The 27,128-nt window shown below is 41.0% G+C and overlaps 1 protein-coding gene across 7 annotated transcripts in view; it reads right to left on the bottom strand.

Annotated features, from left to right (window-relative positions):
- Positions 1-27,128, bottom strand: part of USP54 (ubiquitin specific peptidase 54) — a 109,417-nt gene that overhangs the window by 60,025 nt on the left and 22,264 nt on the right. The window contains exon 1 of one of the 7 annotated variants that reach the window (XM_065671675.1): positions 24,997-25,158. The exons of the other annotated variants lie outside the window; for them this stretch is intronic. The gene's annotated coding sequence lies outside the window, so the exon portion shown is untranslated. Of the gene's footprint in view, positions 1-24,996; positions 25,159-27,128 lie in introns of those variants that run through there. 7 annotated transcript variants of the gene reach the window in all.

Below are 27,128 nucleotides of genomic sequence, written 5' to 3'. Positions count from 1 at the left end.
CGCTTTTTTGCCTTCCACATAATTATAAATACACCTATCAAAACTCAGAAGGAACTCCCTCTACATCTGCAAATGTGATACAGCAGCCTTACCCATTCCCTTCTAATAAAATTTTGTTTGTGTTTCTATTAAACTCATTCTACAAATATTAATGAATGCTCAGCATTGCTTTAAGCAGGCAAATATCTATATACAGATGAATATTCTTTTTGGCTGCCAGTGTGCCATACAAAACTTTCAGAGGTGCTTGCAAGCCTGGAGACACAGACCATTACCATGCCTGTCACACAACATTCCTGAGCACTGAACGTATACAGGATTCGTTTCAAAGCAATTTCAGTCTCAGCCCCCTTTCTTTGCTCAATCCCTTAATGAACCGCGATCCAACCATACCATGTGAGATAATTCATTTTCAAGCAACAATTTAAGGATCTCTGTACACCAACGCCACTTGCAATAGGTGCAGTGGCTAAGCCTGTGCTGCAGAGATGGAGCAGGATGCTGTGTGAATGAGCTGAGGCAAGCAGGCTCTGTGCTACCTCACAAAAAACCCTGAGCCAAGCACTCTATCATCTCTTCTTCACAGCACCTATGAAAAGACAGACAATACAGTCTAAAACATACCCAAAATGCACAGCTATAAGCAACACCTGTTCAGTGAACTTCATAGCAAGATTCTGCTCTCAAACTGAGCTATAAAACATAGTAATTTTTGAGCCAAGCTGTCTCAGTTATGATAAAGCAAATACTTTTTTTTTTTCTCTATTTATTTTTATTGCTGTGGAACCAAAATCAGATTAGAGGCTTTGTGGTTCAGCTGTCATTGCAGCAAGATTACTGCAAGCTGGCTAGGACTCCTGCAGTAACCATGCACACTTACTACCTGTACTGCATTTGCACAGGCTTAGCAAAACTGACTTCTTACTACACACTTGCTATGATCACTCATGAACTCAAGTTCAGTTCACTCATTTGGCTATATGGCCTTTGCAGAGCTAAGAACAAGCAGAAAACACTTAAGCTGGTAACCACTCACTTATGACAAAGCCACATCACTGGAGATCCATGGCAGCTTCACACTTTGCCAATCTCTAAAAACTTACCAATGTTATACAATAACCACAAAATAGAATACTAATTAATCTGAAATCTATGGAAGACATTATTCATATGGATTATTTATGGACTCACTTAGCTTCTGCTCTATCATATTTTATGATAGAAAATATCATAACAGGGTAACAAACAACAAAGGAAAAAAGAATTACAGCAAAAAAACTGCATCATTATTAAAACATCCTGGGTTTTATCCATCATCACTGACAAACCACCAGTATGAAAAAAGCTAACCCTCCCATACTTTAAACACCCAATATACCTTTGCTAAGAAAACAGCAGTGATCTGTAAAGGAAAGGGAAGCCTACTGCTCTGCAAGCCTATCAGCAGATGTAGGTGTTCCCCAAACACGGTACTTCTCCCAGATATTGTGTTAGCTTGTGAGTGGTCCCAGCCACAGAACTAAAGAAAAAAAAAAAAACCAAAATTTACTTTCTGAAATAAAATCACGGTAACACTCTGATAATGTATGTCACAAGCTCCACAAAATTACAGTTAAGTGAGAAAAGATTTTCATGTTTTCTTTCCAATTAAAGAAGTCTTTCAGAAAGACTGCTGCCCTATAAAAAACACAAGCCAACAGCTTTTTAATAGTACAAGGAAACCCCCTACAATTAAATTGCCAATGGCGTTTCCCAGCCTTCTGCAGCATTTTAATGTTAAGTGACAACTGCAGCTCCACATTAGTCTCGTATTAAAAAAAACAACAAAAAACAAACAAAAAGCAACAAAACCCACACAAAACAAAAAAAAAAAAAAAAAAAGGGAGGGGGGAAAGAAACAAAACCAAACCAAGAAACAAAAAACCACCTCAGATGACAGATTCAAAAGCTGTAGCTACTGTACATCCCAGTGGCATCTTGGCATGACTCCCAAAGACTGAGTCTGAAGTAAAACAGAAAGATATTACCAGACTTGAAAAAACCTGGTTTTATAGGAAAGAGAGAGGGTTCTCATACCTGGAAATGTTACTAATACAGAAATATGACCAAGATGGGAGGAGTGCCAGATGCAAAAGCACAAATGATGCCCTTAGTTCATTACTCAAAACATTATCTTAGAAAAACAATGAACTGAGGCAGAAAGCCTATATACTTTTAAGGTATTTGAATTCTGTTTATCATATTAAGAACACTATTCACTGGACTAAGGCACTAAATTAATCTAGCCAGCAGGATTAAAAAAGTTAACTATATCCCTGAAAAGCTGCACAGATTTGTAATAATGTTACACAAATTTTATAAGAATACTATATTTTTAAAAACCATATAAAACTAAAAGAATATATTAAACCCAGTATTCTAGACCTTCCCTTGAATTCATGCTGTTTGCCAACAGCTTTCTTCAGGTAGGAGGGCTCCCAGCTGCAGAGCTGGGCTCAACAGACAAGAGAAGGGCATGGGGCACCACGGTTACCTGTCTCCAGCAATGCACCCCCCTGAGCAAAGCTGACCGTTGTTCAAGCACATACTTGCAGCCTGAAGAAACCCCACTGTCTTTGGGACAGAAGAGCACAGCATTCTACACGTACCACAGAAGAGTTCAAGTCCCTGTTCATTCTCATACTAATTTGCTAAATCAATCCAATGGAAAGAAAACATCCCAAGTTGCCTCCTTTTTTTTTTCTGCTGAGGTCCCACTATCACTGTTCATTTTAAGGGGAAAAAAATAAAATAAAATAATTAAAAAAAAATCATAACATTACTCTCTTACTGCAATCTCATGCCTCTCTGAACATTTTAGGCTACCGCTTGTTGAACCATTCCAGGCACATGGCTGAATTAAAACAACCCATCTAGAATAGGAGATGTCTCCATTTAGCACTATCTATGACTGAAACCACCAATTAAGTATGTATCACACACTGTTAAATAAGAGCAGAGATCCATTACTTTTTTTTTTCCTGAAGAAACTTTCAAAACACAGAACCAAGTAAATGCTTCAATGTGTGAATGTGTGCAGGTTTAGATAACAGACCCCCACACATTCTCAAGATCCCACCACCTTTTCCGTCAGTAGGGAGTAGTTTAACGGTCTTGAGGGCTAATTGCCCTTTCACATGTCTTACCACCTCAGAAAGCTTAAACAAATGAGAAATGGACTTTAAACAAAGAAGAAAGAAAAGAATTGTCTAAGGCAATAGATTCTGGTGAAAGTTCTCAAACAGACGGCTCCCAGCTGAGTGGCTCTTTTGGTGAGGAAGCACAGGAATGATCCCCTCCACTGATCCCACGGCTGTTCTCAGACAGATGGAAAAAAAATTTCACAGCTAGAGGCCTGAGAACATACTTTGTCCATGTAGCTGAAATGATGAAAGTAGTTACTAATTTCTGCATAGATTAAATTATATTTAACTGCAGAGGTATCAGTATGAAGAGCCTTGTTTACAGTTTAGACAACCCAAAGGATAGCCAGCTTTGCAAGTCAGTCTAAATTCAATCTTGAAGGTGATAAAATAAAAGGGACAGCAAATGTTCCCATCACCAAACAACCAAGCAGCTGGATGAAGAAAACTGTGAATGGGGCAGTGATCTTAAAGGTAAGCATACCTGACAGAAAAAGGAGGAATGACTTCCTCTTGAAGATGTCTCCTCTTTTTGAGATTCTTAGCTAGCCAAAAATACAAGACAGACTTCATTGTGTATCGAGATGATACAGTGAAACTACAAGAAAGTACAATTATTTCCATTCATCTCTATCTAAAAAATAACTTCTTGAGAGTGCGAATGGGAACATACACCAACTTTCTGCTTTCTGAATGCACTTTCTCAGTCTTGATTGACATGCTGAGAGAAAAGGGCGACGGGGGAAAGCCTGCTGTCAAGCTTACACCCATTCTTCAGTCTTCCTTTTAGAGGAACAGCTTAATTACCTGGCTCTGCTACTTGTACCTACTGGCTGGAACCAGGAACTGACAGCACCTGACAGTGCCACTGATGCGCACAACAGACTCCTACTTGTCTTCCTTAGTTTTCATTCTACTATTGCACAATTCCTAATCTGTGAAGTGTTGTAATGTTACAACAAAGCTGTGAGTATCAGAAACCATAGCTGACAGATGATTCCCAGAATCATCTTAGAAAATATACTCAAGTGCTTGTATAGGGTTATTCTAAGTGGTCTTTCAGACACCAGGGAAATGTTTCCACTTATCTGATGCAAAAGTAATTACACAAAAGTAAAAGTTCCTAGTAAAGACCATTAAATGATTTTGGAGTGGAGATTAAAAACAAGTGTTTCCCCAAATCCACTTCGAGAGTAAGGGTACAGCAAGTCTATGACAAACACCACAGATTTTCCAGAAGACACAATGAAGGCTATTTCAGAGAGACCACCTCAAGATAACAGAAACCAGAACCTAAGGGATTAGACAGAACAATGAGCAAATTGGGATAACACTCATCCTTGGCTAAAACTGCTGTCATTTCAGACGCTACCAGTGTATCTGCATAGCCTACCAACCACTAGAAGAAACTGTAGGTAGGATACTGATAAGCAAAACTGCCTCTTTGGAACACAACTCCCTGAAGGGGCAACAGTGGCATTCTGAAGTAGTATACAGCTTACTGCTTCTGCAGTGATTTGAGGGGGAAAACTGAACAAGCTGTTTATGAAGAAAGAATCTTACACCAACTTTTCAAATCAACAAATAACACATGAAAAACAAAAGCAACCCACTCTCTGCTCCTGTTAACTGCTCAGGCCAACAAAGAACATGGGGAGACCATGTTTTGGAGAAACACCCTGAAATGAAACTGCAGAGCTGCTAGAGTCAAGTATAGCCTTATACTGCATGAAGATATTCTTTACAGCAAGCAGTACTCCAACTTCTTCATCCAAAACACTTGTGGGTTTTATAAAACTATAGGGGACTGTCTCTTAAAACAGTGTAATGAAATCTTACATTGAACACTTACCTAATCTGAATCATTTGATTTTAAGCCTGACAGTCAGCCAAATCTATTTAAAGAGCATCTCTCACAGTAAAAAAGCAGCCGAAACCCAATGGCTTTGAACTGCAGAAGTTTCAGTGGTGGTGAAGGACTGGAAATTTCTATTTACTTGAGCTCAAGAGGAACCTCTGTGCTTCTTCCCAACTGCCTACAAGTACTTCTCCAGGATTACAAAGTCTTAGCACTCATTTCTGCAACCCTTCCTGAAAGGAGGACATCAGCTGACAAAAACTCACCTTCCGTGCAAAATTATGACCACAAAGACTTCTGTCACTTATCCCATAGGCCAACTGAGACAGAAGGATAGCCTTGTCTAAACTTTAATAAAGCAGTTAGTAGGACTCAAAGTATACAGTTGGTTCTCAAATAACCAGAAAAGTTATAAAAACCCATTCATTAAAGACTTCTAACATATTACAACCATCCAAAGGCAAATTACAGTAAAAAATAAACTAAAAGGCAAAATACACAGCTCTAAGTACCTAAACCCAGCATTATAGTCTTTTCTGACTGAAAATAACTTATCCTGCAAGATGATCTAGAGGTTTATGGAAGATACGTGGTTGATACATTAGAGGGAAGGAAAGCCATCCAGAGGGACCTCGACACGCTCGTGAGGTGGGCTGATGCCAACCTCGTAACTTTTAACCATGACAAGAGCAAGGTCCTACACCTGGGTCGGAGCATCCTAGGCATAGCTACAGGTTGGGCAGAAAAGAGATTCAGAGCAGCCCTGCACAAAAGGACTTGGGGGTGTTGGCCGATGAGAAAATGAACATGAGCTGGCTTCAGTGTGCGCTCACAGCCCAGAAAGCCAACCGTATCCTGGGCTGCATCAAAAGGAGCGTGACCAGCAGGTCGAAAGAGGTGATCCTGCCCCTCTACTCTGCTCTTGTGAGACCTCACCTTGAGTATTGTGTGCAGTTCTGGTGTCCTCAACATAAAAAGGACATGGAACTGTTGGAACAAGTCCAGAGGAGGGCCACGAGGATGATCAGGGGACTGGAGCACCCCCCGTATGAAGACAGGCTGAGGAAGTTGGGGCTGTTCAGCCTGGAGAGGAGAAGGCTGTGTGGAGACCTCATAACAGCCTCCCAGTACCTGAAGGGGGCCTATAGGGATGCTGGGGAGGGACTCTTCATGAGGGACTGTAGTGACAGGACAAGGGGTAAGGAGTTCAAACTTAAACAGGGGAAGTTTACATGGGATATAAGGAAGAAATTCTTTCCTGTTATGGTGGTGAGGCACTGGAATGGGTTGCCCAGGGAGGTTGTGAGTGCTCCATCCCTGGCAGTGTTCAGGGCCAGGTTGGATGAAGCCTTGTGTGGGATGGTTTAGTGTGAGGTGTCCCTGCCTATGGCAGGGGGGTTTGAACTAGATGATCTTGAGGTCCTTTCCAACCCTAACTATTCTATGATTCTATAAAGCATCTCTGCAATTTATACAAGCGCAATGTGGAATAACTGAGTTATAAAGGGCTTCTGTTCAGACAAACAATGACAGAGATGAGGTCAGAGCTAGGAACGCAAAGGCCACGTTATTTACTTTGTGTGAGGCTTATTGCCAAAACACATTTTACTCCCCAGATAAAACTTTTTTATCAAAAACATGGTATTAATAACTACTGATCTCATGCACCACAGTACTTTCAGCACATGCATTTGCTGTGCAGGTTACAGAGAATAGAGGCAAGCAAGCTCGCAGCTTTGTGTCCTATTTCTGAAATCCGTAGAAGCAGCTTCTCCCCTTTTCTGTTACACAGCCCAAAGGATCCGTTATCTCAACAACTTTTCTCTGACAGCTGAAGAGGGATGGAACATTAAGAAAGGCTGCCCAGCCTGAAGTAAATTCAAAACTTTTCAAAACAATCCTCACTCCCTTCAGATCTTCCCTTCACAGCTGCCCGGCTCTTTAAGACCGCTGGACATGATAATAAAAGCATCTTAACACACCCGGATTTCCAAAGTGATGATCCTAAAGTTTCGCACTCTTTCCTACAGGAAAACCAAATTTATTCTCCCATGCCCACATTAAAAAAATACACCCTACCTACCCCTAGACTTGGTGGCTGGATATTTCACAAGGAGGAAAGGTGGGGTAAAACCACCCCATATGGAACTTGTGGAATTCAGATAAGTAGGGGAAACACAGCAGCTTCAAGTGTTATGCAAGTGCTCAAAAGCAGTTAAACATCACCAATCCTATACAACACACAAACTCAAGACAAATAGGAACAGGACAGCTGTCAACCATATCATAAAATGCAAGGTTCTGGCTCGATTCTAGCAAACACTAAGTCAGCCTCCTGCTGCCAATTATTCGTTTTCCAAATCTTCACCTTGGCTCTCCAAGAAGAACTTTAAGATGAATTTAGTATTTGATTTAATCTCCAGATATAAACAAATATTTCCACTGCAAAATTCTGTACAACCATCAGATACTGCAATAAGATTGCAAGCCCCTTTTTCCTGTGGCATCTTATTCACAAGAAATTAATTTCATCTCTCTTCCAATAGTACCACTGACCCAAGAAGACTAAAGCTTTTTACTCTGGCTTGCAAATTCCAGCCCAACAATGACTAAATTGCTCATAGAAGCTTTCAGATGTAGTCAGTAGTATCCAACATAAGGCTTAATGACTTGACAAATCCTAAAATCCTACTGCCATTCTTTTCCCGCCCTTGCAAAGTCTGCTCAACAGAAACATTCCTGTTCTGTAACAGCTACCTTGTTATGAATTTTCCTGCCAATCTTCATATCCATTTCCTTGTTAAGCCAAAAGCAGTCAACTCTTAACTCATATGATGTTCACATTACAAATCCCTCTGTTTCATTAAATTCCATTTAAATATACTTCGATTTCAGTAACATTTGAAGCAACCAAATGTGTTCATACACACACGTCCACATAGAAAAAAAACCACAGGTAAGCAAGAAGTGTATTTTGCAGGAAAACAAGCAAACATAAGAACTCTAGCGCCATCAGTACTTCAATTTTGAAGGAAAAACAAAACAGACTAAGCAAAACATTGAAACAGGCAACAGACATTGACCAAACAGATGGGTAGCCTTTGGGTGAAGAAAATAGGTCTTTCCGGTGATGCTTTAAGAATCTCAAATATTGCAGTGAACTGTTCTCTCCAGGTAGTGCAAAAGAGGAAAGTCTGCACCCAGAGCAGAAACCAGTTTCCTCAACACAAGCAGCACATAATGGACTTTGTGATACCACAGGCTAGCAAAAATCTCTACAGAGGATGGGCAGACAGTTCCCACCTGTGTCATGATCAACAGCTGGGGACAGACAATATAAAAGCCTTTACTCCCTCTTTTGTCTTATCTCAGTATTTAGTATTAAAATAATAGTTACAGCTTATTCTTAAACTACTAATTCACTGTATTTTGTGTTCTATCTATACCACCATTATCACATACCAAGATGGCTTATAATACTCACATTCTTGCCAGACTTGTAAAATACTGAAGTGCAAAACAAAAGTAATATAGAGGAACTCACATAAACAAATATCAGCAGAAAGAGCAAAGAAAGAGTGAGCAGCAGTTCAAGGTGCCTATGCTGGGTCCTAGTATTAAATGCTTACATATTTTTCCTGCCTTGCCAAAACTGACAAGCAGAAGGAATGCTACTGCACCACAGAGCATTATATAGATTAATACTTCTACACAAAAATATAAAACCATGTGCCCAGTAACCACAACATGCTGATTATTCCTCTTTTTTTAAGCAGTCATCTGCACTGTATAGCTATAAATAACACTTCAGCAGAATCACGAGTGTGCACACACATGCATAAGCACTTAATAATCTCAGCTTAGGTTTAAGATCATTACTATTTAGTTTTAGAGGAATAAGCATAACTAATAAGAAACGGGAAGATCATTTTTACTTCATTTATCTTTGTACACAAAAACATTTTCCCACAAAAAACACTGAAGACTTCAGAATCTGAGTAGGAAAAACACCTGCACATACCACAAGAAAAAACTTATGGAATCAAAATATACTATATCCAACAGCAGTTAATAGCATATGGCAAGAGAAAAACAAACAGACTGGGGGAAAGATACCATGATATACAGCTTACCAACAACCTGGAACAGAAGAGCACAGGGAACAGAACTCAAAGCCCAATTTCTGTATTCTATACAACCAGGAGACCAGCAGAAGACAACATCTGATCAATGCATTTAGGAAAATTGCTGAGGAAAAGACTGTGCAAGCTGATGAGGTGGTTTTATTTTCCTTTTTTAGACAGGAATCAAACAGACATGACCAAAACTCAAAACTTTACTTCCTGAACTTGCACATGGTGCTATCTCACACAAGCAGATAAGGCTTTTGCAATATGCTCCCACAGCTTCTGTGGGCTCCTGCACCCCAAAACCAGACCTGGCCAACTGACCTCTTTTAAAAATGATAATGACAACTGAATGCACAACAGTCCTGAACTCACACCTAAACACCAAATACAGGCAAGGTCATGTAATGATTCCTGCAAACACAGGAAAGGAGTCCTTGGATAACAGGACGCATGCCTACCTCCATCACCTGCAATTTTACTTTTATTGAGAAGCCCCTTACAAATAGCCTTTTAGTCTGCTTAAATTCTTGTGGTATACGATGTTCTGAAAGATGTACTAGAATAAGTACTTTTTTGGGGGGGATACCACAACCCTGGTATCTGTTCATCAAGCAGTCATAAAAAACAAAAAAAAACAAAAACAAAAAACCACCTTCAAATCCCGTTGAACACTGTGTGAAATTTGGAGTAAATGGCTACAACAGGCAAAAGGTACTTTCTCGGATTTTTGTATACAGTATATTTGTCAGAAATACATTTCAGAAGCTAAAACATTACAGAATATGCACAGTATACAGAGATGGAAGTTTCAAGTGTGCAAAGCAGATTGTATGCTATAAACAAATTTTCTAAAACACGGATCTTTCATTTTATGTTAGAACTAAAAGTAAGGTGAAACCAGAAATTTTGCATATGAACTTACAAAAAACTCTGGCCTCTTTGAATTCAAAGTCTGAATTCGAATTTCTAAGTTATGATTTGAGGAGACTGTCTATGTAAGTCTTACCAGATGCTACTATAAGGAACTAGTTCCATACCGATTTAAAAAACTTACGCAACTCTTTCCTTACAGATTTTAATAACTTAAAATCTTGGGATCCGCTGGGAAAAAAAGCTGCTGTTCATTCTGCAAAACGTGGAAAACAATGATACAAATACCTTGTACCAAAACCAGGCTTATGGACATGATGTTATTGTTTTCATTCAGAAAGGTTATTTCATCTTCACCAGAAAAGTACTGTGAAACTACAAAATGAAAAAGGGATTATTTTGTGTCCTGCTGTGGCCTGAAGAGATCCACAAAGCATGAAAGAGACTCTTGTTAAATACAAGCAGGCTCTGTCCTAATGGGTCATAGAAGCAGAAGCTGTGCAAATGCAGTATAATACAAGTTGAACAGACCAGTTGGATGTTGGGGTGAAGAAAAGAAGAATGATGTCAACAGCTTTGATTTATTTATTCTCTGCCTGGCGATGAAATGACACTACTGAGTGGCACCAGAAGCTCCCTACTAAAACAAAACAGGAAGTGCTTGAGAGGAGGTATATACCATGAAAGAAGCCTTTCCACATTATTTGCAGGTTGCTCAATGGCAGAAAAAGAGCATTAAGAGGTAGTTCACAAGAGTTCCTCTCTTTGCAACTCGAAGAAGCCTGTTAAATTAAAAGAGAATTCTGTGGGTGCCCAGTGGAGTTATAATACATCTAAGCAACTGGTACCCGTGGACAGAAAAACACCCTTAATAAAACTTGTGGTCATCATTATTTTGAAACAGAATGAAAAAAGTTTGAGGGTATGTACACATGCCCCCACATACAAAACCAAGGCCTGGCCTGACAGCACTGGAAAGTAGCCAGCCAACAACGACTGTTAAAGCCACTGAGTTTAACACTGAAGGGGTAGGCAGAGAAAATAGCAGCCTTGCTCAATTTTGGACAATAGCATTTCAGTCTGGACCGTAAATAAAAGGATGCTTACTTCAGAGATTTAGTCGAATTTCTTTCAGCAACAGGTCAGCTCTCCCAATGCTGCTGTGGGTCTAAGCTTTACTGAATAACAAGCAGCTACTTCTGTTCCCTCAAATCTAATCCTGTACTGCTGGCCGAAACCACTTGTGAAACTAAAGACAGTGTGCATTTGGCAGAAACCACATACCATTCCAACAGTGACTCCACTCCCAAAAGCGCTGTGAGGTTAAGCACAAAGGATTATGCAGCTTCTGGCCTTAGTTCAGCCCAGAATACATGAAATTTACAAAGCACAGCATCTTAAACTGGTATGTTATATTCTATGCACTCATTTAATCTTTTTTTCCCCCTGTAGAGGGAAGTGCCCAGCCTAAATTGATGCATCTCATCCCTTCAAGCAGACTGCCTCAGGGAACAAGACTGGGGCTGGAGCACAGAGAAGCTTTGGGAAAAGGTCTCAGGCAAAAGACAACAAGGGCTCTAGGGGTTCTTCTGCTCTGTCGCACACAGCAGGGGATGAGGAAATAACTGGGTCTCAGGATGGTAACATTTATGTAAGTGTTTGGTTTCTGGCTTCCAATTATGTGTGTGATCCTTTAACAGTGTGGCTCTGCCATTTAGCACCCTTGGAGGAAGGGGTACACCTCCATTCTGGCCTGTCCCTCTTGGGGAGGTACCAAGAGTTCTCAAAGGAGAGAGCTCCAGTGACTGCAGGGTATGGCTGGTCTTAGTTTATTTCCATTTCCGTTTACCTAATTTTTCAGAATTTTCTCTTTTTAAAAAGCAAAATTTCCAGTACTTACTTAAATAAAATTTGGCTTTTTCAACATTAAAATCCTTTCAGTCTTGGGAGCTCACTAAAAGAGAAGGGAGCCCTCCAAACCTGTGGAGGACTTCAAATCCTGCCATGGCAACCCAAAAGAGTCTCTGAGGCTTGCATTTTACCCCAGCCTCCAGCCCATGTTACACAGCTGTCCCCATACCAGCACCACACAAAGGTGTTCAAGGGACAGAGCCTTCACCTTCCAACTGCACAGAAAAATGACATGCCACACATTGGCCACACTTCCTCTTGCCCAATCCTGTGAAGACAAAACCTGTTGATACTGCTCCAGGCTCACACCTCTGAGCATTGTTAATGATGTACATTATAACTTGTTTTCCCCAGAATTCCCTAGACAATATGCTGGAAACACAAAAAGCTACTGAAGAGACTAACTGTTGCATTTGACAGAAGAGGGGTCTGAGGAAGACTAGCAACTTGGTACAGGAACAGATGCAGATCCAGAATACCAGCAAGGCAATAAAACTACAAAACCCAAACATAGTTCTGTTTCAAAGTCCTCTCCCTCAGAATAATCAGCATTCAAGGAACAATCACCTGACATCTGGGAAAGCAGTATCTGTAAAAGCTATGCTTATCGAGAAGGGTTACCACACCACGATGGTATTTTCAGTCACCTTATTACACCACAATAAACACTTTGTTGAGAAATCATTTACAAAATTTACCGTCAATGCTAGAAGAAAGCATTCAGACACACTGTTGCTATTATTATTATCATTATCCATTGCTTAACCAGCATTACAACATTTAACACTTCCTTAGACACGCCTACAAGGGAGACAGGAAAAAATAAGAATATTCTATACAGATTAAGAGTCTATGCATCCTTCCTCTGTGGTTTAAGAAAATAAATCATACACATGTGTGCACGTGCACATGTGCAACCAGATGGCTGACCTGGAAAAATCTTGCATTTCTGGTCAATTGGGACTGAAGTCACTATCTAAAGCTAAGGTCTCTGAGCTTGAGCCAAAATGTGTGGTGTTAGATCTATTTCCTCTGCTAGACTAGACGGAAGTTCTATGATTTATTTTCTGGCTTTTTAGCATTCTCATTTTTTCCCAGTCCCCCCCAGGTTGCCCAATTGCAATATACTCTGGACACCCAGGTTGCCCAATTGCAATATACTCTGGTCACCTAGGTACCAATTAGGACAGCAATAGTAACACACATCCTCTTGTGGAACCCAGTACATAAGAGATTTTAAGAAAACTTGTAAAATTTTATACATATTAATACATCAGTTAAAAAAACCCTATTATTATGATCCAAAACATTAGAACCTGAACAGACGCAACTGGAAAATGGATGAAGTTACATGGTGTGACACACTGCTCTTTGGAAGAAGTAATCTTGTCTCGCAGCTTACATCTGTGACAACCTACCCAGGAGAAACAGCAACTGATTAACATCATTTGGCTCTTAGTGGAGTCAAAAACTGTCAGACTGCAAGACCCACAAATGCTGCAAATGTATGTGTTCCGGCTCTCTTCATTTTGCTTTTTCCTAAGTAGAAATCCTCATTTTCTTGAATAAAAGTATATAGATATGTTTGTATCTGTTCTTGAGGATAGTATGAGCATATTTTCTAACACACTGCTTTGAACATATGCCACTATTCCCCCTTCCCATGGTACATCCATCTCTGCACTCACTTTCTAAGGGCCCTCAGATCCAGCATAATATTGATTTTCCTGTTCCTAAGTACATTATTAAATCCTGCCCCAAAAGTTGACGGTGCCAGCCTTCGCCAACCATTTATTACAGTATAAAGTGCTTCTGTTTTCTCTCCCTCAGACAAGATGGAAACATACCAAAACCATCTACAAAACTATCTGGTTATCCTCCAAATCACTCCTTTCCTGCCAAGCACGGAGAAGCGCAGCAGCAAGGCAGCAGGTGTGCCAAAACCATTGTTCATCATGACAGCCACCACAGTCTGCTTCCTTCACTCCTCTGGCTGTTTATCATGTTCCTCTGGCCTTAGACAGGGAACTCTGTAACCCAGAATCAGCCTGTTTGGGTTTTTAAGACACTTAAACCTCAGATTACTGCTGTAACCCATAGGCATGAGTACTTCATAAATTAACAACTTCAGAAAACACAGAAAACCCTGTATGTCCACTATCGTGCTCTCTGTTTGTCAAATACAAGCAACAGGTTTTATTGCACTCCCAGGATGAAAAAAAAAAAAAAAAAAAAAGAAAAAGAAAAAGAAGCCTAAGGCTTCTCTAACTCCCACACACAACATACTAGAAGGACAACATAACTACTTCAGATACAGGCAATGTCCAAGAGCAACCTTTCTATATGAACAAGTGAACCCAAACTCTCATGGCCAACAAAGCAGGGAAGAGGGCAATTCCCTCTTTATACCCCAGTACTATGGGGCAGGCAGTTAACACCTCTGCCCTTTGGCTCACAGGAGCAAATTCAGCTCACAAAATTAGCATTTTGGTGTGGATAGGAAGTGGGGAACTTGCTTTATTTCCTACTGTTCTAGTGACCTGAATCAACTCATCAATAAGTTATAGCCAGAGCAAGGCCAGTGGGCCTTCCTTTTTCAGGTGTGTATGAGTTGAGCCCTGCCTCAGCAGACTATGATCAGTCTCTCAGGCAGAGAATGCATTTTACCAACCAGAATGTTTAATATACTCAATGATGAACATTAGAAATGATACACAGATTTTCTTTTTTCCTAACCCTTTTAACAGGCTCTAGGACTGGGTTTATCATTTTGTGGAACTAAAATATTGCTTAGTATCACCAAATGTATGAAAAAAGTTTGGTTTTTTGTTTGTGTTTTTTTTTTAGCTTGCTCAAATCTACAAATTTAAACAAAGATGCTCCATGATAAGCTGAAGTGAGATATGTGGAATAGTAGTGGTAGACTTCCAAAATTTTCAGAATAATTACTGTTTATTTTGGAAACAAGACACTTCACAGAAGGCAGGGGACAGGGAAACCAGCCAAGGCAAGTTGACTTTCACAAACCAGCACATTAAAATAACAGAAAAGCTCTACATATACTTAATACCTCATGTCATTATCAACTTTCTAACACAGAATTCAACAAGCAGAGGGAAGGAAAGCCACATCTAAATTATCAAAAAAAGCAGAGCTTCTGACTAGGTAATAGCTATATTGTAAAGTAACAGGGATGGGAAATGAATTACCAACACCCCTTCCAGCTGTGACAAACATTACAGAGACTGCTTCATCTTCAAATTTATCATGGATACTATTAGTCAGAAGAAGCCATGGCATGGTGGACGGGGGCAGCTGATGGTTTAGAGAGTGCCTTTCACACAGGTAGCAGAACATAAATGGAATGTACCATACAAAATGACCTTAGACAGCAGGACTAGAATATTGAAAAGCAAACTATTAACAAACTAAAGCAATACTCTTTCTTTGCATCTTAGAAACAAAGGCAATACACATTGAAAAGCAGTATTTTCTACCTTTCAGTACCATACATAGGAGAGAATTCCTGTGATAACTTGTATTCAATTAGAATAAAAAAAAAACCCAAAACCAAAACCACAAAACCCAACAAACCAGTCAATGTCACAGCAGTGGTGACACTGAACTATAACAACACATTTAAAAACTCAGAAAGACCTACCTTCAGAAGCCTCTTTCTATTTATTGCATGAATGCCACACTGGTATTGCAACAAAAGCTGGAGATCACAGCAAGTTGGGAAAACTCTCAGACGGCTCACTGCTAGAGTTAACTACTCTTGAGTAATACTTGCGTGGAAAACTTATTTAAGGGAGGAAGAAAGAGCTAGAATAGTGTGGGAGGGGACAACCTGTTGTTTCAAACAATAGGAAGCTGTTAAAATAAAAAAACAAGGGCCTCCCTCAGCACAGGAAAGTCTCATTTGAAAAGCGTTGTCCCGACTGCCACCTACCAGGCAGGCAGCTCTGACAACAGAGATAAGACCACAGGCCCAGCCCCCCTTACGGACAATTCCCTTAGGAAACAGGGCAAGAGGGAGGAAGGTTTTCCAAACCCCTTTTTCATAAAAGAAACCAGACTGAGGGCAGAGGAGAAGGAGATAGGGCTGTAAGGGATGACTTCATTTTACAGCAGCAGCCTGTCTTTGCGAGACAGGGCTCCCCTTAGTGCAACAAGTGAACTGGCAAGGTTCCTGAAAACTGTTGAGTTAAACATGAAGGATGTTTTCTCATAGGAGGGGTTCATAACCATGAGTGACACGTAGCCACTTAACAGAAAAAGAAAACACAAAGGGCTCAAAAGATGGCTTCAGTTTTGATCCCTGGGTTTAGAGACCCATGGCTGCAATGCAAATTTAAAAGTGTTTTTTCAAAGAACAATTATTGCAGCACAATTCCTGGAACCATCCCCTGTGGTTTAAAGCCAGTGATACTGATCAAGGAAAAAAGAAGTTTGTTCAGAAAAACAGCTTCCTACCCCCAAAACCTCCCATAAGCTCAGTTACTTCAGCTCAGAAGCAGCATTACTACACGATTATTCCCAGACTCTTACAATACAGCTCCAGGACACTGGTGCCATCCGCATTCAGCATAAATTTGTTCTTCTAACATGGTCCCATTCATAGCACAGACAGGGAGAGTTACTGTATATCCAAGACAAGAATAACTTTAAAGAAAACTTCGGTTATGTTACAAAAAACAATGCATACCATTGTCTTTCTGTTCTAGCACAATATAATGCTAACAAACAGAATGAACTGAAATATAACAAGGCTTTGGACCATGCAAGGTATTGAAGATACTATCCCCACTGGGACCATTTACCTAACAGAAACAAACAATGCAAAAAGGAAGCAGTTGGAATACAATTAAATTGGTTTGCCTTAAGAACAATCCAGTCTTGCAGGATAGAAGCAGCTGAGCCAAGCTTTAACTATGCCTTTCGATAATGAGAGAGTTTTGGTGAGACAAAAATAGGAGTTAGCACAAGAAAGGAAAAAAAATAGAGCAAAGGCACAATACTCCAAGCAGTGTTTTACCTCACAATGATTCTACATACTTCTTTTTTTCCCGAAGATTCAGATTTAAGTGTGCAAATTTCAAATAAAATAATTTCTGAACTGTACTAATAGTGGCATAATTGTGAACAAAAAACAGTACAATGTTCAGTAACCATGCTGGGCTCAAAACCTGCTCCACAGCTATGTGTGGTTAAAACAGCATCTTAACTCTTTCCTCAAACAGCTTGTTTCAAGGAAGCCAAACCACTTAAAAAAAAGTTTGCAACACCAGCAAAGGCCTTTTCTAAACAAAAGCAGTATGCCAGTCCTCATTTTTATCATATAGAAAGAGTGACTGAATCTTCCAGGTCTCTTACATCATTACTTGGATCTGCAGGTTTCCTTTCAAATACCTATACACATCTTACCACGAGTTAGCAAGTCTGTTTGTTCAAGTGGCATTATGTTCAGGGCTCAATGACCTGAGGCTGGCAAGCACCCTTGCAGAAAAAACATTAGTCTCTAAGCTCCCTTCCTCCTCCTTATTCCAAAGGACAAAGCATTCCTCTCTTCCTCAAACACAAAGACATATAGATGCTCCCATGACTCTACCCATTTCCTTGCTGAAGTGGTGTGGGTCAATGTTTACAAGCTGGCAGAAGAACCTAAATCAGTAATACCAAGAGTGTCAAAGTGATGTTTACAAATTCCTATTTGCTTCAGCCTCAGTTTCCATGATTCCAAAATGCTCTCAGCTTTTCGCTAAATGCTTCAGGTGACCACAGAGACTCAAGTTAACTGCTAGAAGTATGGATCAAATTATAGATATTTTCAAGTACCTGCTTTGACACCATTTTACACACTCCCTCAGCATGTGGATACTGGAGGCTAATGAGTTACCTGGTTAAATGTCCAGTTCCTGAATAGATCAGTGCATGAAGAAAGCATGAAAGTTACTTTTTGCAGCTCTCTTTAAAGCAAAATCAGTCCTTCTTCCACCACACCTAAAATTAAAACTTTTTAAACTTACATAGCAGCAAAGGACAGGTAAGTGGTTTACTACTAAAAGAAATCCCTGTGGATCAGACAGAAAAGATACAACTCTCTGCTCCTGATGCTCAAACAATTCAGAGAGCAAGCAGGGCCTCCATGCCCCTAACAGAAACAAAGGGACACATCCCCAGCCAAAGCACAACAGCACTGCTGTGCTTACAAAAGATAGCTTTGGCAAACACACCAGCTAAGCATCTGACTCACTGCCACCAAATTAAAAAAGAATTCAGAGCAATTACCACATTTCTGCAAAGAACAGGAAGAAAGAAGATGGGAAAAAAGTGTTTTCACTCTTCTATCATTTCACCTAAACCAGGACAGCATAGCAACCCTCAAATAGCTCTGGTCAAGTACTGCAGCCCCCAGGGCTCTTAGGGCCTGACAGCAATGCTAGCAATTGCACAGCCATCCACACAGCTACTTCAGTCTGAAACGAGGCAGGAAAACCAGGCAAGATAAAACAACGGAAACAAGCCCAGAATCTCTCTCTACCTTTCTTGCTTTTCTGCTTTGGTTCAGAGATCAGCAATCTGAGAAGCAAACGTATTTGCAGACAACGCTATCTACTACAAGCATGTATGCCAACAGCATACATTCATGGCTGGCAAGATAAAGAAAGATTGTCTAAGAAAACAACAAAAGCATAAGCTAAAAAAATAAAAATAAAACTGAAGAAACAAAGTATAGATGACAGAGCTGCAATAACCATTCTTTCAATACTGAAACATTATTTCCCAGTGTTTGCAGAGTCATATGATTTCAGCTTCCTTCTGCTGCTGCAGATCATGGTAGCTTCCTACCCACCAAAGGCTATGCTAGCCCTTCCCTTCACCTTCAAGTAATTTTCCACCACAGCACTCCTACTCATGAGGCTGTAAATGTCAGCACATTTAGTGTAGCTTAAATACCATAAGTTTGTCTACGTGGAGAAGTTTGTCAGGAAAAGTGCTACATGCTGAAGATGTAGTTTCTTGAGTGCCTTCAACAAGGAAGCTGGCTGCAGAAGTACCTGCCCACTTTACACAGATCACTTGCTCCTGTTCTCATCTGATGCTCTGTTCTGCAGATGGCAGTCTACATAGGACCACACTACAAACATGATCATGAAAACAATCTGGGTTAAAATAACCATAATACAAAAGTCTGAAGAGAGCTATTTTTATAATTCCAGTTATTCAGGTTACAGAGCAGTTCTGCAGTAAGCCGTTATAACTGGTGGCACTACACAGACCAGCAAACTACAAGGAGTACAGAAGCAGAGAAATAGTACTTACAACAGCTTCTTTTATGAGCTTTACCACCAAAGCCAAGATACTGTGTAGATGCACTAATTCCTTGCATAGGTAAACTTACAGTGTGTTTTACGATACATCTATGCCAACATGACAGCTGCTACCAGAGTGGATCCCTTCACCATAACATGCCCCTTCTGCTTCCCTTGTGCTAACACTGGGTGGTCTGCAAGATGAGCTAGTATAAGGTGGTAGGTCAGCAATAAACAACTCTACCAATGGAAATAACAAGGTTTTTTTCATCAGGTAGCTCACTCAGGATTTGGAAAAACAGGCCTGGTGAGCAATGCCTCTTGACAGCGGCCTGAAGTTAGACTCTCTTACCTAAGCAACAAAGCTGCCCCTTCATCTGCAGTCAGACGCCTGTGTGGCAATCAGTAAGGCGGACTAGAGGTGTGGTTTCATTTAACCGTGGGAAACACCAGTGTCAGTCTGTTTACTTTCCCCAGCCTCATGCTCCCACTGCTTCCAAGTATTGCATTAAGCTGCAAGCCACTTGCATGAGCCACTTAGACCAAGAGCCACACGGGTGAGCAAGGAGAGAGCAGGAGACCCAGCAACCCGCCCAACCCTTTCCTGAAGCAGCCACAGTGAAACTGCATTAGGTTAACATCACACAGCACTCCAGGAAAGATCAGTTCAAAACAACTGCTGTAAATTAAAACCCCTGGTTAGTCTTTTCTACCCTCCTTTAGTGCATTCTTTTAGAACAGTAATATTTAGTTTAAACCATGCATCCCTTGGACTTTTAAAAGTCTGAAAACAGATGTTTGCCCCCTTCAGTGAAAACTTTTGAGGTCAAAAAAGTTAATTCTGTGGACACAAAGCAGTAACCATCAACAATTTCTTTTTGGGGGTGGTGAGGGCAGGTTGAGGAGGAGAAGCTCACGTTCCCACATCAGCAGTCCATTTCTCAAGAGGGGGAAAAAAGCCAACACAAACACACACAAAATAAATAATTAAATAGCTAGCAGTCTAACAAACTTCAGGGCAATGTGTTCAAACATATTAGGCTGTTCAAATACATATGCTGTACTCAGCTGACCTTCTCCACATGGCAAGACAACTGCTTAAATACTGTTTGGGGGACAAGAATACAACAAAATCTTGATTTTACTTTATTGACACAGCTTGCTTTGGTAGGGTGGACAGAGCCTTAAAGACAAATGGACCCACAAAACAAAAAGTGATAAAAATCAATACTGCTTTCTTCCTCCTATTAAAATCAGGTTACCTAGAGTTCTTCAAGTAGCTTGTATATTACAAGATGAGCAAACAAGCTTTTTTTGTCATTTCTCAATATTTTGAGAATAACCAAGCATACTGTTGTTTTGGTAGTTAACAACAGAGAATCAGAAACACTTCCGAAGCCTTCAGACACCGGCTAATGTGAGGCCAGAGTTTTATGTCCTCCACTTCTGGCTCCTAACTGCTCATTCTCGTCCTTGCGCAAGGCTTTCCAACATGGCAACACAAGCATCCGTGTGGCCAGAGACACAACCTGGTCAGAGTAGACAGTGATCAGGTGGAAAGACAGGCCAGGGCAGTTTGAAGTCATATCTGTTCCTTGATGTTGCCTACATAGCCCCACAAGTATTTTCATTCTTTTTCGGGGGGGGGGGGGGGGGGGAGGAGCGGAGCAGTAGCTCAGGGTGCTAGTGCCTGCTAAATTGAGAAGCCATGGCCTCTAGTTTAAACTAGCTTTAAAAATAAGCTTAGCAGCCGGGAAGTGGGAAGGATTTCTTCGCATATAAAGTCTAGCTCACCACTACTAGAAGTGCTGTTGCCATAATTCCATTTCTAAGCCTTATGGTTTGACAAATTAATTTGGCCTATTCACAACTTCAAGAGTAAAACCAGTTTGTATATACCGTTTGTATACACACTCCATATTTTCCACTTAACTGAAAAAAGCTGTTTCTCTGATGTGTGTGTACTACAAGAGCGCTCCTCATTGAAACCAGTTTTCCTTTTAGCAGATGACTCAAAACAAAAAAAAAAAAAAAAAAACCCCAAAAAAAAAAAAACACTGCGAGAAAAACAAAGCATTAGTAACCTGACTATATCATTATGAACATACCCTGCTAGCAGTTTGATTTTTTACATCTAGGAACTATAACCCAAGTGCTTCTAACTAGTTTTACCAGTAGCACTGGGACATCTGGGAGTCTACAGAACAGCCAGGGTTTAAAGTTACCAAACACAAGCAGGAACCAAAATACCACTCTTTACCAAACAGGTACTCCCACAAATACCACAAATAACTGTGTGTCTTGTTGTTACTACACTCCCAAAACAAGCCATTTTATTGCATACTTATTCCCAGTGATTGCAATAACCCACCCCACTTTTTCCAACTTCCACCTCAGTATGTGGACCAAAGCCAAAAGAATGTTTTATAAACATCCTATCAAGAAGAGATGGTAAAAGGTCTTCTTGATAACAAGCAAGGCACCAGGCTATAGATGCCTGTTAATCAAACAAAGCACTTAATTTAATTTCTTGGTCAAAACACGAGCACATTCTTTGAATGAGTGTGACGCCATGCTGTGTCCAAAGCCACAGGCAAGCCTCCTGTCACCTGTGCAGGTGGGGCAGAAGAGGCACAGCACAACATTTGTTTCCCTGCAGGAAATGGAACTTCCTGTGGTTTTAATATGACCCTGAGACATTCAGGAATTAATTTACAGTTTGACTAAACTGGGAATCAGAAAGTAACTTTCTTTATGAAAAGCACACACATGGCATTGGACCAGCATAACTTGAGTGATAAAAACCATATCCACTTTTCCCAGTGTCATCAAGAACTTACATAATTTTATGACCCTAAATTATGGCACCCAACCTGTAAACTTTGATACATCAGGATCTTAGCAATGCTGCGGTACCTGCAAGAAACTCCTGAGAAAGAAGATTATGCAAAATTGCTTCAACTGCCTGCACCAAATAAACCTGACGCTTTTCAGGATCTTATCTGACATAAAAAAAGGGGATGACAGGTTGGAGGTGGAAGATTCACTTTGGAAACTAACTAATATCAGGGTGAAACCAAAATTGGTTCAAGTAACTCAAAGTAAGCTCACAAGAAAGTTCTCCGTACCTATATTCATTTATCCCATTTCATATTCTAGTTTCTTGGCTTTACTAGTTTACTTTTGTATCACTTAAGAGAAAAAACAAGATCACAAAGCCAGTTACAGAGAAGGTAATGAGACTCGTAAAAATTTATCTTACACCACTTTAAATTTCCTGCCCTATTTTCCGTTGTGTCTTATTTTTAGTGTTTGTCCTACAACTGAACCTTGGCAGACTGACACGAAGCCAGGACGCAAAGCATAGGACTCCCAAGAGCATTTAAATCCATACCGTATGATATGGAAGAGCTGAAAACAAAACAAAAAAAAAAACAGAAGTCAATGACACAGGTGATTCCAGGAATCACCATAATCACTGGAGGGGAAACCAGCATTTTAAAACAGATTTTAATTTGAAATTCATAAAATAAACTTTCTATGAAAATCTGCCATTAAAAAGTAGAGGAGAAGCAACAGCATGTTGCTAATGTTTGCTAATAATTGCATTAGAACAGCCACTATTTCTGAAAACTGGATGCACCTACAAAAGCTGTTGCAGATGCTTAAAATCAGTGAATTTTTCAATAGTATATATACAATCATACATTAAGAGGGTTATTGTTGTTTCCCAGCCAGTGAAAAGAAACTGGCTTAAGATGCTAAAATATCATCAAGGGGGGTAAGAAACAGCTGATGACTTCCAGAGGAAGCAATGAGCCACTTCCCAAAAACCTATGGAAAGTCACATCTGTCAGCATGTTGACCTGAATTACATAGCAACAGGTGCTGTAATAAGAAAAAAGTACTTAACAGTTGAAAAGATTTTCACATTGAAAAGTAACTGACCAGATTTCTTCACACTGTAGCCTAATCCTTCTATGTCCTAGACTACATACTTGTTTACCTTAGTCTGGCAACCTAAAGCTGCACTACGCTTTGGACTACAAACCTGCTTCTGACAGAACACCAGTACTCTCTGCATAGGAGAGAAGATGAGTACTAATTAAGCACTACAGTAATGTGACATTCACATGAACATCCTTCTCCCCCAGGTGTGAGGTACATACAAAGCACAAACATACATTAATATACCTAAAGACTCCATCGGTCTTAAACCATGCTAGATTAATGTACTTCACCCCTTTAAAAAGTTAATATAAGTCAACTAGGATGATGCACATTCCAGGACAAAGGCTGTTGCAGCCCATCTATCCATACAGATGCCCATTACAAAGAGCAATACAGAATACCAAGCAGTGTATGAACATCAGCAGCTAAATTTAGAAAGTAAAAACATCATCCATTGCATACTGATTAGACTGAAACACTATCAAAGCAACAGAAAAAATAAACCTGCAGGAAGATGGATTCATAGGTGTGCATTCAAAGCTAAAAATAGCACATATAACAAATACATATGGCCACACGTAGAAGTATTTTTCTCTGTTTTAATGAGGAGTTACTCCAGAATCCAGCTCTGTAGATTTAGAGACTAAATCTGCTTTGGAATCTAATGCTGAAATTAGATGTGGTAGAGATGGACCTTTCCAACTAAAGACTTCAAAGGGAAGCCAGCCTACATTTTTAGCATAAGAATACCAAGGAGACCTTCCTGTAGTCAAGAGTCAAGCTTGATAAAGCCTTGCTTTACTTTGTCACATCCTTCTGCTAAGAGGAAAATGACAGAGGCTCTCCTGCCAACTTTATCTTCATGTGATAATTCCCTTGAGCAGAGAATTTTTTTTCCTTTATTTATTTCTGCCAATTTTAAGTTATCTGCTGAGAACTGAATATATTAGGCCAGAACTTAGAACTGCAAATATAAAAAGCCTGATTATCATGGAGATTAAATGAACATTCAAAGAAAGGTTTCACTGTCCCATCTACCCTTATTAAAAAAAAAAAAAAAAAAGCAAAGCCATAATCAATACTTTGTCTTTCTTCATCAGAACTAGTAAATGCAACATCTGTGCTTGTGAAAATTTAAGTGGTGCAAATTCTATATGGGCTTGCACATTCCCACCTAAGTGGTGAAGGGCATACAGGTGGGCTATAATCTTCCCACTGGTGAGGGAGGTCAGCGGTAAGACACCTTACAGCCCTCCTGTACTCCAAACATCAGTATTCCAGTTTGGAACTGCCTTGATTTAACCAAGTATCACAAGTTAAATTTAACATAGTACCTTCTATGAAGGACAGTAGGTACACAGCACATTTCATCACCTTGTGAAACAGTAAATGAACACCAGATACTGCCTTAGTTGTTTCTATCTCAGCAACACTTTAAACAAGTAAATACATACCAATGAAGCATCTAACATTAAGCATGACTATATATATAAAAAAAAGGCTAAAAATTATGTTTGCAAATAACTAAACACCCTGCACACAGCACATTTTTCCAGCCTCGTCTGCTGAAAGAGAAACCCTTTATTTGCTTATACAGTAGCCAGCACAACACGAAACAAGCCGACACCTGCTGCAGCGGACCCGCATTGAGAAGCCATCCAGCCATCCTTCCCTCCCTCCCGCAGCACTAGGATCCCGCTGCATTTAACACGCCTTGTCCAACCCGCCGCACCCCGTCCCGCCCGCTCCCGCCGCGCTCTCGGGGCCGCGCTCCTCACCAGCGCCTCTCCACGCTCTCGTGGGGCTCCGGCACACTCATCAGCGGAGCGGAGCGGACCGGGCCCGGCCCACCCACAGAACAGCACCACCAGAGTCCCGCACACACGCGCGGAACCGCCGCTGCCCTGTCCCGCGGAGTGAGCGGGTAGCGCGGGAGCGGGAGCCAGAGCCAGGGCTCCGCCTCCGGCACCATGACGTCACCGCTCCGGCCGCGCACCTGATCCCCGGGCAGGTCGCGCCTTAAAGAGGCAGTGGCGAGGATGAGGTGAAGGAGCTGCCTTCACAGCCACCATGGCAATATCGCAGTAGGGAGCGGGCAGCAACGAAGATGGCGGCGCGCAGGTAACAGCTGGAGCCCGCCACCTTCCAGCCTCCCCCCAGGGGCGGAGGTTGGGCACGGAGGGCAGTGTGTGCCGACCAAGGCCTTCCAACAGGTGTCCTCCACCTGTGGGAAGCAGAGGAAACCTTGCTCTGCCCCCGTGCCAGGGCCTCTCACTCCAGCACAGCCGGACATTTACTGCCCTTCTCCACGGAAAAAGTTACCTCGGGGTGCTGCTTCTGTAAATAATTTGGTTAAGCAAACCGTTCTCCTAGCTGAGTTTAGCAGCAGACTTCAAATCTTCTTTACGCAGCTCTTCTTAAGCAGCAACAAGAGCGGGACATACCTCTCTGACACACTTGCCATCTACGAATCTAAATGGCAGCATTTGGATTTGTGACGGCTACAGTTTTTCCTCCTTCACCCCAAAGACCTGATGCCAGTTTGCTCTTCACAAAGGGAGGCTTGCCAGTTCTCAGGGGCACGTACCAACCAGGTACAGAACAACTACTGTTAGATACCAATCAACTTACCAGTTTTGTGCCATGTTAAATGTTTAGTTTGAACCTGGCAAATGAGACACACTCAAAATATAACTGGGACAAATCAAACTATTATCACTGTCCTCCTCCCTAATCAAAATTAATTGTCCTCTTACCCTGCTCAGTGATCTTCTCTGCTAAGGAAATGTGCTGGAGGACAAGAGACCTTTAAATCAGTATCTGCATCACTTCCACTTAGCTGGGCAAATAATGTTAAATGTGAAAGAGAGAAGAATTAAATGGAAGATACGGACAGTAGAATTTCCTAATCAAGAAGCAAATTTGAACAGAAAGGCAGTAGTTCTGATGCTCTGTCATCCTTCCCATATACATTTAACCCATACAGAAAACATTGTATTATCATACACCCAGTCATGAAAACACATCAGCATCACTTAGACCTCAAGGAGGTTGCTGGGAATTCTCAAGCTGCAGCCATGCAGGCACTTTTTTATTCCTTTCTCTACTGATAGCATAAAGCCACCAGTCTAGACCAACTACCACCAGGATTAATCACCACATCCTTCAGATTTTCAGGGCAATTTCATGCAGATCAATTCATCTCTGTCTGTTCCAATTCCTCATCTCTAAAATACTGACAAATTACACTTAATTTCTGAATTCTCATCTGTATTTTCAGTAACAGTTCTTACTTTTAAATATCAAAGATGATATCTAAATCACAAGTGTCACTCACGGTCCAGCTAATACCATAAAGGTTTTACAGAACCTTTACATACCTTTACAGATAGTGTGACCAGCAGGTCGAAGAAGGTGATCCTGCCCCTCTACTCTGCTTTCGTGAGACCCCACCTGGAGTATTGTGTGCAGTTCTGGTGTCCTTAACATAAAAAGGACATGGAACTGTTGGAGCAAGTCCAGAGGAGCACCACAAGCATGATCAGGGGGCTGGAGCACCTCCTGTATGAAGACAGGCTGAGAAAGTTGGGGCTTTTCAGCCTGGAGAAGAGAAGTCTGCGTGGAGACCTCATAGCAGCCTTCCAGTATCTGAAGGGGGCCTATAAGGATGCTGGGGAGGGACTCTTCATTAGGGACTGTAGTGACAGGACAAGGGGTAACGGGTTAAAACTTAAACAGAGCAAGTTTAGGTTAGATATAAGGAAGATGTTCTTTACTCTGTGTGTGGTGAGGCACTGGAACGGGTGTCCCAAGGAAGCTGTGAATGCTCCATCTCTGGTGGTGTTCAAGGCCAGGTTGGATGGAGTCTTGGGTGACCTGGTTTAGTGTGAGGTGTCCCTGCCCATGGCAG

The sequence above is a fragment of the Lathamus discolor genome, chromosome 3 (genome assembly GCF_037157495.1).
Source record: "Lathamus discolor isolate bLatDis1 chromosome 3, bLatDis1.hap1, whole genome shotgun sequence".
Lineage (NCBI taxonomy): Eukaryota > Metazoa > Chordata > Aves > Psittaciformes > Psittacidae > Lathamus > Lathamus discolor.
Note: the sequence above shows the minus strand (reverse complement) of the source record. Positions and strands in the feature narration are given on the sequence as shown.